Here is a 17,966-nt window from a genome sequence, read left to right on the forward strand (position 1 = left end):
CTCCATTGCTATATACACACGGCACTTTCTTTATCCATTCATCTCCAGGGGCCACTGGGTTTTTTTTCCCAACTTTCCACTATTAGTGATAAGGCTGCCACGAACATAAGTGTACCAGTATCTCTTTGAGACTCTGTTTTCAATTATTTTGAATACTTGCCCAGCAATGAGTTTGCTCGATCACATGATCACCGCATTTTTTTTTAAATTTTTGAAACATTGCCATATGATCTCCTACAAGCAGATGTAGCACTTCACATTTCAACAAACAAGCATAAGGTTCCAACTTTTCCAAATCCTCACTAGCACTCACTGTTATTTCACACGTTTTGACAGTAGTCATCCTGATGAATGTGAGGGACTGATTGTGGAATTGATTAGAATTTCTTTAATGATGAATGATGTTAAATATCATTTTATATGGCTGTTGACCATTATCATGCTTTTAATTTGATTGTCTTTTACATTATCACTTAAAAAATATTTTATTTATTATTATTTTTTAAATGTTCTTACTTAGTTGATTAGGGTACAAAGGGTCAAGGGATACAGGAAAGTGGGTAATACCATTGTTTCCACACTAATATTTTTTTCCCCCTGTATCTGGGGTCAGGGGAGAAACAAAGGGAAAAGCCCCACCCAGCCTCCCACCTATCCCAGGTCCCGGATATGAGGCATGCTCTGAAGGTCCTGCTCAAGCAGTTTTGATAGTTCAACAGTTCTGAATTGCTGCCAATCTCACTTTTCCAATCACGATGAAACCTATTCAGAGTCCACTGGCTGACATAGTCTCTTCATGGTTGGGGTTCTGAGATCAGCAGTTCAGTTGGAGGGATCTCCAAAGAAACTTCATCAGAGATGATCCTAAACCTGATTCTTGTGTGTGCTTGCCAGCACAGGGTCTGGGCCCGGCAGCGTGGCCTAGTGGTTAAAGTCCTCAACTTGAATGAGCTGCAATCATTTATGGGCACCAGTTCTAATCCCAACAGCCCCACTTCCTATCCGGCTCCTTGCTTGTGGCCTGGGATAGCAGTCGAGGATGGCCCAAAGCCTTGGGACCCTGGCTTCATATCAGTACAGGGTCTGGCATTTAACTTAACAGGCTTGGCCCCCAGTGCCAGCCTCTGCCATCTGATGATGTGGCAAAGCCCAACCAACCCTCACCCACTCTAATTTTTGCTTGCACCAGTAGGAACAGTCAGCTCAATCTGGCCCTTCCCCAGTCTAGCTCACATGAGGCCCACAGGTGTTGTAGCCCTGCCTGGTCTGGTCTGCCCCCATCCCAACTCATGCTCTCCAGTGGGAGTGGTGTTGCAGCAGGGGAGCCTCCATTCCCCTGCCAGCTTTGCCTCTACCACTCCCCCCCCCACCCCCCACCCCCAGTTCTCACATGTGCTGTTTGGGCACTGCAACCACTTCTAGTATGGCTCACCTCACGTTGGCATTCCTTAATGTGCACGGGTATGTGTTGCAACCGAAACTAGCCTGACCCACACTCTGTTCTGGTGCTCGGATTTGCCAGTGGTTGATGTGAACAGGTTCAGTCTGGTTTGCCCCCATCTATGCCATGTGTAAGATGGTGGGTATCTTCCTCTCGCCTGGTCTGGGTTGCTCCATATTGTGGTTGTTGTGCTAACCTGTAGTTTCACAAGAGGAGTTCTGACAGAGGAGTTTCACAAGCTCCTTCAGAGCCTCTCCCTATGCCAGGTTTTTTGCTTACTGGTGGTTCCATGGGCAAGCCTTCATTGTTGCCCTTCAATTCATGCCAGTTCTTGGTGTTGACTGTTTCACCCCAGCCAAGGCTTGTCCATACCCAGACACTGCTCACACATTGCTCAGTAGGGGCAGAGACCCATCCTAGTTTGTCCTACATCTACCCAGGTTCTCCAGAGTGCCAGATGGTGAAGGCATTTAGCCCAGCTTGGTGCATCCAGCCCCAGTTCACATTTGTGCCAAGGGAGATTACAGCCATATCTAGACCAGAATGCACCCATTCCGGCCCCTGCACCCTCCTGTGGGAATCCCAACCCAGCAAGGGTGTACTCTCACAGCTCCCCAACCGAGTCTATTCCCAGCCATAGATTGTGCGCGTGCCAGTGGGTGCTCTGATCCAGTTGGCTTAGCCCCTCACCTGTCTCAGCCTTTGCCTTCAGTGCTGTGGCATAGTATCCCAGCCTCATGCAGACCAGTTGGTGTAACAGCCTAGGTTGGAATGACATGTGCTCCATCCTGATTTCTAATTTTTTTTTTGTGCTTGGCCCTGACCAGTCCACCCCCTTCCAGTTGCAGCTCAACCCACCCCTGATCCTATTTTAGGATGCACCTTCGGGTGATCCTGCCTTGACCTGCCCAGATTGCAATCAGTTCCTTTACCTGTAAGTGATGGCAGGTGCCATGGTCACTCCTAGCTTAGCCCTTCTCCACCCCAGTGTGTGAGCTAACCTGTGGGACTTGTATTTCCACAGGGTGTGGCCCACGCTTCCCCCACAGAGTTTGCCCCCGGACCAAATTCTCTCGCTTACTGGTTAGTATCTTGATCTTGCCAAATGTGACCAGTTCACTATTCCACCACCCAGTCAAGTAATGGTACCTAGCCCTGCCAGACAGACCCCCATCCAGAGCTTTGATGTGGAATGGTGTGTGGTGACCAGTGATGTTCTATGCTGACAGCCCATCTCAGGATTCCTAATTTGGCTTGTGATTCAGTCTGGCCCAAATATATCTTATGGACACTCCCCTCCAAACTATCAGGTCTCAGTTCCCATGCTTGCCCAAAGGTTTCATGACCCTGTTACTGGGAATCACCCAGAATTAATCTCTCACCTACATTAAAATTGGCCTTATTCATAGGTGTCTCTAAGCAGCAATTTCAAATCCTAAAAACCCCAGAGCTTGCCGCTGGGTGGCCAGCAGGCAGAGCCTGGTACTCACCCTGAGGGAAGATTCCTCTTGGGCCTGGAGAAAGCCAAGGACTCAGTCACTGCCTCCCAGCCTTGGATCTGGCCCAGTAGGGCACCCCCCACAGCCGCCACACTGCAGGGATCTGCAAGCCACCCCCAACCCCAAGGCCTAGACCACTTAAAATATATTTTAAATGGATTCACTTTAATTCCTCCAGTTTCCTTTTCCTGATTTCCTGGTTTTAGCTAAAATCTCATTTACCCTGACTAGAAACTTGGCCTTCAGTTCATTTCAGTGACCAATTTAATTCTGAAAACTTCAACTTGTAAAGAGCCCCTCTAAAGATACTGTTTTTTACTGAACTTTGAGTGCTTTACATATTCTGAGTACATGTCCTTAATAGATAGTTACTAATGTATTTCTCAAGCTCTACATTACCTATTCATTTTTATAAGGATCTGCTTGAAAAACAGCTTTTATTTTTTAAAGATTCATTTTTGTTTGTTTATTTATTTATTTTTTTTGAGAGGCAAAGTCACTGAGAGAAGGAGATGAAGATGGAGAGGGAGATGGAGAGCGAGACGGTGAGGGAGACACACAAACAGAAGTCTTGTACCTACTCAGTGACTCCCCAAGATGGCCACGAAGGCTGGAGCTGGGCCAGCCACAGCTAGGAACCTAGGACTCTATTCCCTTTTGGATACAGGAGCTCGAGGACTTGGGCCATATTTCCCTACTTTCTCAGACCATTAGCCTGGTGCTTAAATGACTGTGAAGCCCAATCTTGAATGGGTTATACACACAGATTGCCCAAAGCCAGACATGCTCTCAGCATGTTCAGAGGGCTAGATGTAGGTGCCCCATTCTGCTATGAGTGGAACTGGGATGCACTATTTAGCCACTCCTTTGGGTTATTAAGAGATCAAAAGTAACCACTTTCCCCCTCTTCCCATTATCATGATGGAATGTGTAAGGAATAGAACAGCTGCCTGGAATTTCAGGGATTTACCAAAAAGAACAAATGTGTCCTGTAGTGGAACTATGTCATGCCATTCCTCAATGAGCTAAGTGATTCATGTGTATGAATCATCCATGACATTTGTCACACTGGATCTCTAAAGAACCATGGACTTACATTGACATTTGTCTTGCTTTTTAGGTCCTTGAGGATATGTGTGTATATACGCATGAAAAGAATAGAGAGAGAGAGAGACATAGTGTCAAAGTAAGGAGTTTAAAAAAATTTTTTTTAAGATTTATTTTTATTATTTTTTTCCATTGGAAAGGCAGATATACAGAGAGGAGAGACAGAGAGGAAGATCTTCCTTCCGATGATTCACTCCCCAAGTGAGCGCAACGGGCCGATACTATGCCGATCCAAAGCCAGGAGCCTCTTCCAGGTCTCCCATGCGGGTGCAGGTTCCCAAAGCTTTGGGCCATCCTCGACTGCTTTCCCAGGCCACAGGCAGGGAGCTGGAAGGGAAGCGGGGCTGCCGGGATTAGAACCGGCGCCCATATGGGATCCCGGGCGTGCAAGGCGAGGACCTTTAACCACTTGCGCCACCGCGCCGCGCCGGGCCCGAGTTTAAAATTTTATAAACTAATCTACTTATACTGCAAGAACTTAACACCTTAGATGAGAACCAAGCACTCAGCTTGACTTTAGCTTCTATTGACCAAGCTCAATAACTATTGGCTTCTTCTCCTTCTTTTTATCATCAGGCACAAGGCTATGTGAGAAACAGAAATTTACCATAAAATTCAAAAAGAAAACACATGAGAAAACTGGGGTAGGGTAAGGCAATCAATCCTCAAGGTGACCCATGTATCCATGTTACCCTATACTATTTTACTACTGAAACCTCAAATTACACAATACCGCTTCTTGCCTCTCCTGCTTCCCTGCCTTGCTTTAACCGCCTCCTACTTTTTATGCACCTCTCACCTTCTCACCTATGTCCCTGTGAAAACTTACAGGATCAATCAGGGTAACATCTAGGAACTTGGTTTTGGCAAAGGATTTACATTAATTGCCTTCCCTCAGCCATTCTGGTAACCCTCCCTTGACTTTCATTGTGATGCTTTTTGGTTGCCTCTTTTCTAAACACTGTGCCAATAAGGAACTTATCTGAGCCTACTTTGACCTGTTCTGGACATTTTACCATGCCTGAGATCATTGCTACCAACTTTCCTGCTTCCCTAACCTATTTTTCACTTCCTTTCTGATAGTCCCTGCTTCCCAAGGCCACATTAGAAAGAACAAATCTCAAATTTACTTACGGCTGGGCTTCCACTCCTGGAATTTGTTCCTCTGATAAGTTGTCAAGAGGATGCAAAAGCTGCTGGTCCCAGGATAGTGCTCTGAGAATTATAGATGAAGAGAAAGTGATGGAATTAGGACCAAGATCTGCTGAATTCCATTTTGAGACTGGCCACTGCATTGCTGAGTGACAGGTAGCTGATCTGCATTCTGAGTGGCTGTTTTCCCATCTGAAAAATACATTGAGAACAATCTCATAGATTTAAACAATGCACTGATTTCCTGGCCTTCTATGTGAGAAGCAGAACTTGTTCAATAAGATCAGAAACACTGAATTCACTTTTCTAGCCATTGCTAGCCCTTCTGTGTCATTCACCACAAACACATCTTATGGCAATTGTGGATAGATATGTAGCTTGGCTCATATGGTAATTGTTTGCATGCTCAGAATTGCAGGATTTGCTTACCTTTCCTGACTCCTTATGAATATATAATCTAAACAGAAAAGAAAAGCCACTTTCTTTTCACTGATTCTTAATCCCTTTCTTATCCATTTCAATTTGAAATCCTGTAACTAATCTGAAGGGGCATATTTGAAGGGGTAGTGGAGGGTTTTTGTTGCTATGATCAAAAGTGTATGGTCTAATGGAGAAGTGAGTGTGGTAGGGGTGGTGGGTTCTATTTAAAACCTCGCCAATGACTCACTGAGGCATCCTAGCGAAAGGTTGTCAACTTCTATGACTTTGTGTTTCCTTCTGTTAGAAGATATGTTCCCTAGCCAGCAGGGTCTTCTGAGGGTAGAAAAGTTAGCATTTGAGAAGCATAAAAATTTAAAATTATGTGAGTCTTATCAAATACAAGCTCTGCTAAGATGTATTTTTTTCTCTTCCTTCTCATAAGATTTATAAAATCCTTTTACCCACCCAATTAGGTCAAAATCTCATCATGACCCAATTGGAGACCTGCAGTTTAAAAATATGTGTGAAAATATCAAAGTTTCAGCACTCTTGTGTATAGGCAGAAAGAGAAAAGCAGGAGAGTTATGGCCCAGGAGTCTAAATGTAAGAGGTCTGGGCCAGCTTTGTTATCATCTTGAAAATTTGGACCAGACTCTGTCTTGCTCCAAGTCCAAAGTTCTGGTGATCTCTGATACCCTATGTTCTTATTTTTATTCTGAGTTATGGGGTGCTGTTTAATATAGATGACAATTCAAGGAAGTGACTGGAGAACAGCTCGGAATTCTCACTAAGGGGCCATAATTCTGCCTGTACTCTTCTCTACCTCCCCCTGGGAGGGCTCCACATAGTTGCTGCTCACTAGTTCTGCAACTGTTTTCATTGAATCCTTACTTGACAACAATGGATCCAAGAGAATGGCAACACCTGGGCCCAGTTAAGCCTCCTGAGGTTTGGAAAGGCATCCAAGAATAAAAAGGAAAGAAAAGGAAACTAAGGCTTATTAGAAATGAGTGGAAATGGCCAATTGACCCATCTTTCCAGGTATAATATTGATTGTATTTACTCAGCTAGCAAATTGGGTGGTCATTAGAATGTGATAGCTCCAACATCTTGAATTCCCACTTAAATAAGCTGAAACCAGTTCAGTATAAACGGTAAAAGGACATTAAAGCTGAGGCAACCAGAAATCATCAATTCAATTCTAACTTGGGACTTCCTGCCTTCACAAATTGAATATTTTCCTTGCTTTATTTCTTCAAACATCTTCTAGATGTTCCCCCTGATGCTCCTTCAGTGGAATGTTCAGCCACTTGCTGCCCAACTCATGAATCACCAAATGCTCAAACCCCTTAAAAATTCCATATGCCTAAAGCTTACTTTTTAGCAGCCTTCAAATTAATTTTAGGAAGCAGATTTTGTTTTTATGATTTATAGTTTGGAACAGTTGGGTATAAAGAGAACAAATTTCCTTATGTTTACAGAATCAGTACATAACAGAGCAGCATTCAAGAATATTAGACTCCAAAGAATTAAGCAATCATTGCAATAACCCTTATCAGAGATTGGGAAGTTCTTATAGGTGGAAGATAAAGGTACAAAATTGTGGAGCTCAGTTTGGATTACTGGTCACAATTTAAGGACAGATGCAGGCAGTGGTGGTATGTTGTGTCTGCATGTTGTTCTAGACAGTTAGAAGCCACAAAAGGGGAGTAACTTGATCTGTTTCTTTTTTTCCCCTCTCTATAAAAGTTTGACTTTGATGATTTGTGAAATACAGATTGGGAAAGAATATGACTGTGCCCATTCATTTGTTCAAGTCCAGGCACTGATGGAGTGATATTAGATAGAGGCAATCAGTGGGAAAAGGATGACTGTAGCTCAGAAAAGAGGGTTGAGCCAAGCTCCTGCTGCCTCAACTATTACATTTCAGTAGATAAAGGAGATCCAGCAAAGCCCTTTATACTTCTATTGGGAATACTAAGATCTGTCAGGAGACATGAACTGACCCTTGGGCTAAGATCTTTGGAGTCACATTATAGGCGTGAATTAAAATAGATGGAGCTGTGACGATTTTCATATCTCCACAAGCATGTTCCAGACAGAGCACTGGTTCTTGAAGGTTCAAGGCACATTGCATTCCATTATCCTTGGAGAGACACACACGGAAAATCGATTTAAGTGTCTCTTGACCTTCCTAGATATATAACCTCTAAAGAGCAGGAAGAGCTGTTCCTGCCCAGCCAGTTCTCTATGCCAGTATCATCCAGAAAAAGGAGCAGGACTCCCAGACACCAACTGTGCTTGAGAGGGGAAAAGAGTCAGGAAACCCAGACACCAGTCCTTTCAGACTGTGTAGTGTGAATCGTGGTGCTCACAAGTATTTTGGCCACAGAGTCTCTGGAGAGATGGGGCAAAGCTCAGACAGCCCACAGTAACATCAGAAGATATTCAGAAGGATGACTGGAAGATGATGGGAGAGATTTTGCACTTACAGACACAGAGATCAAGCCCATGACACTAAGCAACCTACATGGAGGCTAAAACGATGTGACAAAAATGAGACAAGTATATCCACTCCATTCATGACTTTACTGACTCTAAAAGTGATCAGAAAATAAAATTAACTTTCCCTGTTCATTTTGAAAACCAAAAGATTCACTCCATAAAAGATTTCACCTCTCTATTTTTCACCCAATACCTTCTCCTTCCTATCTTTAGAAGGATACTATTGACAATGCCTAGCTCTCTAATCATTGTAAGACCTGGAAAAGTTGCAGCAATTCTGGTTCCATCTCTTCCACTTACTAGCTCTCTGATATAGCATCATTTGCTTTGTTCCTTTTGTTAGGAAAACAAGGAAGCAATGAAATGGTGGATTTGGAAGAGCAGATTGTCCCTTAAGGTCCCTTGCACTTAAAACAATCTCTCATTTGTTTCTTTCTCCCAACCTCCCACTCTCACTCCATTTATGTTAATCTTTTTTTTTCTTATTTCACTGGTTTTTTTTTTCTTGCTTATAAAATCTAGCTCCTGTGAGTAATGTTCATGTGCTGATGAATATATTGGTTCTTTGTCATCTCTGATAATGAGAGACAGATCATGTGGATAAACCCAGAGTGCAAACACTGTCCATTTACGTGGCTGAGGAACATTCCAGTCTGATTAACAGTCTAATGTTTGGTTTGGACTGCGCTCACCAAGGATCCATTAGCTAGTTAGCAGAACGGACATGGACACATTAACAGGGAAGTCTTGCAAAGGAGCAAGGACTGTGGCTGGAATATGCACGTCACCCAGGTCTCTTCTTACAAGCATGGGATGACTAGTAAATTAGATTTGGTTGGTTTGTGAGATTAACACTAAAATGTCTAACTACAGGCTCTATTCCCTTCACTGGCCATGTTGTACACAGGATTCCGTGTCTATCTAATTTCCAGAGATAAGCAGCATGAGTGTTTTGGTTTATTATTTTTATTCTCCTTTTAAAGTACACAGATAGATGCTAGATTGATAGATGTATGAATGGTTAATGTTTTATATATAAAACTATATTATGAATATTTTTATATTTCACACTTTATTTAGTTTTTCTAGTGGTATCTAGTTATGTCTCACTAACATTTCCTGTTACCCATTTATAATAAGTTACTAAGCATTTCTTTATTCCTGAGACATTATTCTCAATCTTTCCCTTATTTCATAAGGTGGTGCAAACCCTTTTACATGACTATGACACAGATTTTTCTAAAAATGAATTTTAAGGTAAAAGGCCACAAAGATTTTTGAGACTATTTAGTAAATTGTCAAAAGTTCTTCTCAGTAAGTAGCACTTTCTCAGTAAGTAGCAATTTCTTACTGTTGGAATAGCATACTCTTGAACTTTTTCTAGGCAAAAGACAGAAATAATTTTAAATAAAGATTTCCTGAATTTATTTTGTATATTTAAACTTGTATTAAATGTTGTATTAAATGTTTTTGATTACGGATGTAGGTCATTCATGTGAGTGTTATATGAGCTGTATGCACATGTACTGCATTGTATATTAGGTCTTTGTTATCTGTAATTTTTCTTCATTTTTTTTTTGTCCGTTGATTTTGTTGATCCTTTTAATACTCAAGATTATAACCTATTCGTTTTCAAATCTTTACTTTTATTTTCCAATGTCCATGCTTCTATTTGTATCATTCCTTCAGGACTTTGAAAACTGGAAAATATTCATATTTTCTAGTTGTTTAGTTTTTATGTTTAGCTTTATAATTCACCCTGTATTTATTTCTTCATTATTATTATTATTATTTTAACACAAGATCTGGCAGGTTTTAATAAAAGAAAAATTTCAGGATGTACTTTTTTACCAACCTATTCTGTCATGCTTCTAGTAATATCAAGAGTCACCTGGGTCAATGATGGAGACTGTGCACACTCTCTAGTATTTCCCGCATGCTGTGTCCAATTCTATACTATTGCCACTGTAGTGATGGACATCAGTTTTGGCCAACGTAATACTCTATTTCAGATTTCCTTAAGGCCGGGCAGTTGTTGGTGAGATGACCAGCTACGCCTTGCTCTGCCAGGTCATCTTCAGGGACTGCTTGTAGCTCAGCACGTATTTTCTGCTCTTCATCACTAGCTGAAGCCAAGAGTTGATGGACTCCAGTGACTTCTTCATCTTCTTCGTGGCCACCATCTTCCTACCTGAGCTGTGGGTCGAACCTCCAACCTAGTGCGCCGGTCAAGATGGCGGGGAGGAGCGAGAAAGCTCACCCTGTATTTATGTTGTGTGTAGAATGGTGTGGGGATTTAACTGCAGATCTCACTCCTATATGTTGATGAATTCATTTGTACAAAATGCTTTCCTTGTTTACACACCACAGGTACCTTGGCACATCACCCAATTCCCTTTCAGGAATGGAGGACTTATTCCTCCAGCTGTTGGAAGTCCGTCTTTAACTACTAGCTCTTAGGAAATTGGTTTAGCAGAAAACAGGAAAGAAACAAACAAGCAAAATCTACGTAATCTAGAGACACACCTACTTCCACAGGCATCCTTCATGTCGAAATCAGTCCATGTAAGGTCTTGGCCCTCTTCCTCCAACTCCAGGCAACTCTGAGTGACTATCTTAAGAAACAACGTGCATAGATCACGCCGGGGTCCCATGTGGATGCCGGTTCTGGTCCCTGCAGCTCCGCTTCCCATCCGGCTCCCTGCTTGTGACCTGGAAAAGAAACAACGTGCATAAGCAGCTATTCAACCTCCCTCTCAAGGTCAGCTTTTCAGAAGCACAACCCATGGCACGAACACACTACAATTCCCAAATTCGCAATCCAAGTTCCCACACTGGTAGTCACAAATGTGAAAGGCTTTTCTTCCCACAAATTGATTTCAGCATTGATTTAGCAATTAGACATTCACCAAATCAGTAACAGGTTGTTTGAAGTTTTGATAATGTCCACCACTTTTCATTGTAGTTCTGCTACATATCCATTGGCGTCTTGTGACTATATAGTATTACATAATATTAAGGATCTTATCAAGTGATCTTTCTAAAAGTCTAAATTCCAATACATATTCAGACTCAAGAATTTAGGATAAAAAGCAGTGAACCAATATGAAATATATTTTAAAATTTATCTTGATGCATATGCTCTGTTAATAGCACTATCATCATTAGGCATTTTGAGATTTCATTTAGTAAAGCAATTCTGACCTACTTATTCTCTAAGTAAATTTTAGAATGAGTTTACCAAATGATCCCCTTACATTGAGATTTTCATTGAGATATGTTGAGCATAAAAGTAACCTGAAAATCATTTAAACTTTAAGTATTACTACCAAGAATGTGGTTAAGTCATTCCTTTTGTTCACTCTGTAGGTGAACCTGAAATTTTCTTAGGGAAAGTTCAATGTGAGTTTTATGAGTATCTTTATTATGATCCAGATTTTGGTCAATTACTGTGTGTCTTTTTCCTCTAGCTAATCATTATATATTTATGAAAAAATAATCCTCTTATGGCTTTACTTTTGCCTCTATTTCTGAAACTAATTAATGTTTAAAAGTTTCAATTAAATGCTCTTGGATTTTCCTTTTAACTACGTCAACTGAAAATAATACCAATTTTGTTCTCTCCTGAAACTTCCACGCATCCTCTTCTCATTTTATATCACATCATATGGACAGCATGTGTGTAAGAATGTGAGATAATGATGGCAGGAGCAAGGATTCTAGCCAGGATCCCAATTTTAACTGTGACTGTCCCCGATGTCTCAGAGTTAAGAGTTATGATAGCTGGTACTCCGTGACACTTATTTTAACTTCCCTCTGGAAATATTCTGCTCTTAGTTGCCCAAGGTCTTTTTTTTAACATCTGTAAGAAATACGTTTTGTTATATTCTATGTTTTTGACATCTCTCAAAACTACCAAATACTTATGTCTTTTAAAATAGGAGTATGGTACAGTAATTAACAAATTTCCTAGCATTAAACTATTCTTGAATTTGGGGATAAGTGCTCATTATAACAGGTAAATTTCAGCAACTCTTTACAAACTATGAATATTTACACATATGTGCTTAAGTTACTTTTTTAAAAAGATTTGTTTTTTACTGGACAGATATACAGAGAAGTGAAGAGACAGAGAGGAAGATCTTCCATCTGTTGGTTCATTCCCCAAGTGGACCCAACAGCGAGAGCTGAGCTGACCCAAAGCCAGGAGACTGGAGCTTCCTCCAGGTCTCCCACATGGATGCAGGGTCCCAAGGCTTTGGGGCATCCTTGACTGCTTTCCCAGGCCATGATGAGAGAAGCAGGGCAGCTTGGATTAGAACCAATGCCCATATGAGATCCCAGCGCATGTAAGGTGAGAACTCTAGCCACTAGGCTACTGTGCCAGGCCCTGAAGTTTATCTTTAGAAAGTTTTTCAAATGTGAATACAGACACATCTCCCGGGGAGTAATTTTGAAGCAAAGATTACACAACCCAGAAATCCTGACAAATGTCAGGAATAAAATTTGTTACTGAATAACTTCAAATTTCTAACAGACAAAAAAATGCTCTATTGTCAAAAGACAAATAGAATTATGTTAAACTAGCAAAAGGGGCCCAGTGCCTAGCAGCTAAGGTCCACACCTTGAACGTGCTGGGATCCCATAAGGGCACCGGTTCTAATCCCAGCAGCCCTGCTTCCCATCCAGCTCCCTGCTTGTGGCCTAGGAAAGCAGTCAAGGACAGCCCAAAGTCTTGGAATCCTGCACCTGCGTGGGAGACACAGAGGAAGCTCCTGGCTCCAAGACTTAGACTGGCTCAGCTCCAGTTGTTGCAGTCACTTGGGGAGTGAACCACAGGACAGAAGATCTTCTCTGTCTCTCCCCCTCTCTGTATATCTGCCTTTCCAATAAAAATAAATAAATCTTTAAAAAGAATAGCAAACAGAAGATTCCATGTTCCATAAAGAACTCAAGCAACCAATTATAGAAGAGAGAAACAATCCAACAGAAAAATGAGCAATGAATATGAAAGAGGGGTTTAAAATAGGGCTATAAATTGATATATTATTTAAAATAATGCTCAACCTTTAAAATGATTAAAGAAATATAACTCAAAACTGCCAGAGCCCTTATTTTGTGCCTAGCAAAAATAGTAAAATTTCAAGCATTTGGTTGATATCCCATTTTGGCAAGGATACAAAGAAATTTATTATTTCTGGAGGACTTGGCAATAATTATCAAATTAAAACTGGTGTTCGTTATGCCCAATAATTTTGTTGCTAAAGAAGGCATAACCTAGATTTATTCACAAAACACAGATGAAAAGTAAAAACTAAACCTAACCAACCAATATAATCACTTACAGAAAACTGATCAGACAAAGTAAGATATAGTCATGTGATAGGATATTAGCTCACCTTTAAAAGCAACAGACAGAAGGCAGTTATTGGTCACTGTGTTTAAGATGCTGCTTGGGATGTCTGCATCCCATAACCTGGACTGGATATCTGCCTCCAGTTCCACTGCAGATTGTGGTAACACACACCGGGGAATGGTTTGTGTAATTATTGTCTTTTTAAAATGACAAACAGATGTTCCATCCACTGGTTCACCCAAGGGAGATCTATGTGCCTCGTTTCTTTGTCTCTATTCTTCTGCTGTTTAAACAAACAAAAAAAAAAACTAAAAACAAATAGATAACTGAATATATAAAATAAGCAAGTATAGGCTGGCAATATGGCATATCCGATTAAGCTGCCACCTGCGACACTGGCATTCCATAGGACTTACGTCCCCTGCTGATGGTCTGAGGAAAGCAGTGGAAGATGGTGAATGTGCTTGGAAGAAGCTCCTGTATTCCGGTTTAAGCTTGTCTGCACCCTGCCTGTTGTGGTAAGATAAATTCATTCTCTCTCTCTTTTTCTCTCTTTCTCTCTCTCCTCTCTTCCCTATGTTTATCCGCGTTTGAAATAATTTTTTTTTTAAGTTAGAAACTCATAAAGGAAGTAAATATTTAAAAAAAAACAATGGATGGGATAAGTGCAGTGGCACAGCCATTGGGCTGCTTGGGATGCCCACGTGGCACTCCACAGTGCCTGGCTCTGACTCCACCTCCACTGGAAATGCAGCTTTCTGCTGGTGTACAGCCTTGGAAGCAGCAGGTTCAGCTGAGTCGCTGCCACCCACATGGGTGACTCACATCCAACTCCAAACTTCTGACTTCATCTTGGCCTAGCCCTGGCCATTGCAGACTTTTGAAGAATGCACCAGCAAATGGCAACTCTCTCTCGTTCTCACTCTCTTTTCTGAAAAGGAAATAGAACGGATGTATCTGCACGAAGGTAAATTTCAAATATGAACTATTTAATGAAGGAGAGCAAATTGCAGAGTAGGCATATTCTGATCCCTTTACTAGATGTGTTAAGTGAGGAACAGATAAAGACAGACACTGCTATGTGCATCTTTCATTTGTTTTTCACACCCCAGTATTACTTTAGGCGATAGTATGGGGAGGGCACAAGAGGGCAGTGACAGTTCTCAGTGTTTACTCTCTGCATTGTTTCAATCTTATGTTCTTAAAACTCTTTGAAATACATAAAATCTGTTCCCTTTATATAAATAAAAATGTAAAACCAACAATGGTTTTGTGATTATTTTAAAGTCTATTTTCTTCTATACACTTTGTAAATATTATAGTGACAAGAACTTAGGATCATTCGTAATCAAATGGTGAAACATAGATCCTGAAATCTGAAATTTTCACCAATATCCCCAGAAAATTTAATGAGGGGAGTTGATAAACATAATGGAGAGTTCAATTCTGTTGCTCTGTTATTGTTTTATCTCTTTAAGTATTGATACCAAGGTTAAGCTACCACAATATGCAGTTTCATAGTTCTGCATTTTATATAATCTAGAAAAGTTACCCAACACCCCAAACCTCAATTTCATGATAATATGGAAATAAATCTCCCATAAGGGTAAAGTCTTAATGGAAATAAATATTTCACATCTATTGATCTTATTCCAAAAAATGACTATTTACTCTTCTCTTACAATCCTATTTTCAATTGTGTGTTCAATCCAAATGACCTATATTTTCCAACATATTCCCATAATTACACAGATAAATCTTGCATAAGCTTCTTCTCCATGATTTGCTTTATACTCCATCCTTTAAAATCTATGAGCACTCTTGAATGTTTTCCTTGATTTTCCTCGACCTATCTGTATTGTTAAAGAAGCTGAATTTGAAATTTTTCCTATTAATTGTTCTCTTTTCTCTAAATCATGACTATGTTTTATCTGTATTATTTCCTCCCCATTTCACTTTGTTTTGTTATTTTACAATTTAAAATAATTTGAACTTCCTCTACTTAACCAAAAATAATATAAACTATTGAAAATTACTGTACATAAAATCCAAACATAATTTTCAGTATAAATTTCTCAGTACTACTTCATGAGTTAGAAGGGTCATTTTATTTTCCCTTTATCTCAATAGTTATCTAAGAACTTTTTAATATTTATTTTATTTTTAATTGGAAAAGCAGCTCTACAGAAAAAAGGAGAGACAGAAATACTTTCCATCCACTAGTGGTTCACTCCTCAACAAGTGGCCGCAACAACCAGAGCTGAACAGACCTGAAGCCAGGATCCAAGAGCCTTCTCTGGGTTTCCCACACAGGTGTAGGGTCCCAAGACTTTAGGCCATCCTCGACTGCTTTCCCAGGCCACAGCAGATAGCTAGAAGGGAAACAAAGCAGCTGGGACATGAACCAATGCCCATATGGGTTTTGGCACATGCAGGGCACGATTCCAGCCACTAAGCCTTCACACTGTGTCCTAATTTAAGAAATTTTTTTAAAGTATCACATGATAGGATATTTTTGTTTAAATTTTAATTATTGAAATTTAATGAAAATCCAATTGTCAGAAACTATTACAATGCTATATCACGCTAGTTTTTAAAATTCCATGTTTCATTTGTATATTTTTCAATACTTTAAATGCATATCCTTATTAATAATGTATTTGTATTAATTCATTCTTATGAATAACATTTCTTAATCTTAACCTGTTTACAAAGTATCCATCTACCTTTGTTCTTGACTTTTGGCTATCTGATTTTCCAAAATGTGACAGGAGCTTGGTAGCTGGCCCTCTGGCAGTTTTATTTCTTTTTATTACTATGTCCTCTTTGTGTACTCTCATTTTTATTTATCTGTTATTTTCCAACTCTGTTTTAGATGGTTTACCATATTAAACATCCTTGACCTATCTTTAGCAACTTTGTTTTATTTATGAAGTCATTAGCAAATATTTATTTAACATCATGCCAAAACTGACATCACTCTGTAGCAGTAACAAGTGGCAGAGCCATGTAATGAAGTTCTGGTTAGTAGGTTAGAAGCAGAAAGGGACCACGTCTCCTCTTTCTCATTTCTTCTGTTTGCACACATGCAGCTGGCTGGAGCTACAGCAATCATTTGTGAAGTGAGAGAAGGATTCACTCGTAGATATATCTTCCAATGTTATTTAGTTATTCAACAGCACCAAAATATATCTACCCATGGATTTTTTTTTTCAATAGAAGAAAAATAAATCCTTATATGTTTAAAATACTGTGAGGTGGCTTTTATTTGCCTACAACTGAATACATTCCTAATTTGCCTCTACATCAAAATTTTCAAAAATAGATTTTTCAAAAACAGATTTTCATCACTTTTGAGAAATTCTCTCCCTCAAATGTATGATTCACTTCTCCAGATATCTGCAGTGGCTGGGTTGGGCCAGGAAGCTGAGAGCTGAGAACTCAATTCGAGTCTTTCCCATGAGGGTCAGGAATCCAGTGCTTTGAGCCATCACTACTGCCTCCCAAGATCTGCAGTGGCAGAAAGCTGGAATCAGCAGCTGCCAAAGTCAGAAATTAAACACTGCCACTCGGAACTTGATTACCAAACACCCTCCCATGAAATCACATATCTGCTACGATAAAAAGCATTCTGTATTAACTCTGAATAAAAATATTAAAGTTTTTAATCTCTTCACTTGTTCTCTATTTTCCAATCTTCATACTTGCAAAATCAAAATGTCATTTTTTGATTTTCCTTTTAATTCATAGATCCTAGTTATAATAATTATTTAGAATTTATACTTTGTGCTCAATATGTATTATCAATTTACATTAAATTCTCTAAAAACTAAATTTGTTCATTCTTGGCTCAACAAAAGATTTTCACTCATCTTTTGGACATTTGGACATTTATCATCTACCTTCAGGTCCTTCTTCTAGAAGACAGAAAAGAGTTGTTTTTCCTATAAATTCTCACATGATTCAAAAGCTTTTTCTTTGTCTTAAACATGAAAAATGAGATAGCATTTGTTTAATGTTAGAATTCTCTGGCTAAAAAATTTTCATCAGAACTCCCATTGTATTTTTAGCAAATTTTTATGAAGAAAGTCTAAGAACAGCACAATTTTCCCTTGCTAAACTACATTTTTATGTATTGCTCTCAAATCCCAAGAATGTGATGTTGTGGGTAGTTTACACTGGAAGACATTGAGTCTGATGTTTTAGAAGTCACTAATGACGATGATAGTGATAACAGTGATGACATGATGGGGATGACAATGACAGTGACTATTTATCTTAGAAGTATTTTCAATGTATATTTTTTATTCCTCCTCCTGTATTAATTTCTTCTGAGACATATTCATCTAAAATTATCTTCTTCTCTCATTATCAACTGCCTCTTCCTTCATTTTAAAAACCCACTTCTGGGTTCAGTACAATGGCTCCATTGGCTAATCCTCCACTTTCAATTACCAGGATCTAATATAGGTGCCAGTTTATGTTC

General features: G+C 39.8%; 1 pseudogene; it reads right to left on the reverse strand.

Moving 5' to 3' along the window:
• Positions 1–5,295: 5,295 nt before the first annotated feature.
• Positions 5,296–10,307, reverse strand: LOC121160113 (annotated as a pseudogene).
• Between the last annotated feature and the right edge of the window lie 7,659 nt (positions 10,308–17,966).

Source organism: Ochotona curzoniae, unplaced genomic scaffold (assembly GCF_017591425.1).
Source record: "Ochotona curzoniae isolate NIBS_2020 unplaced genomic scaffold, NIBS_Ocur_1.0 contig_430, whole genome shotgun sequence".
Lineage (NCBI taxonomy): Eukaryota > Metazoa > Chordata > Mammalia > Lagomorpha > Ochotonidae > Ochotona > Ochotona curzoniae.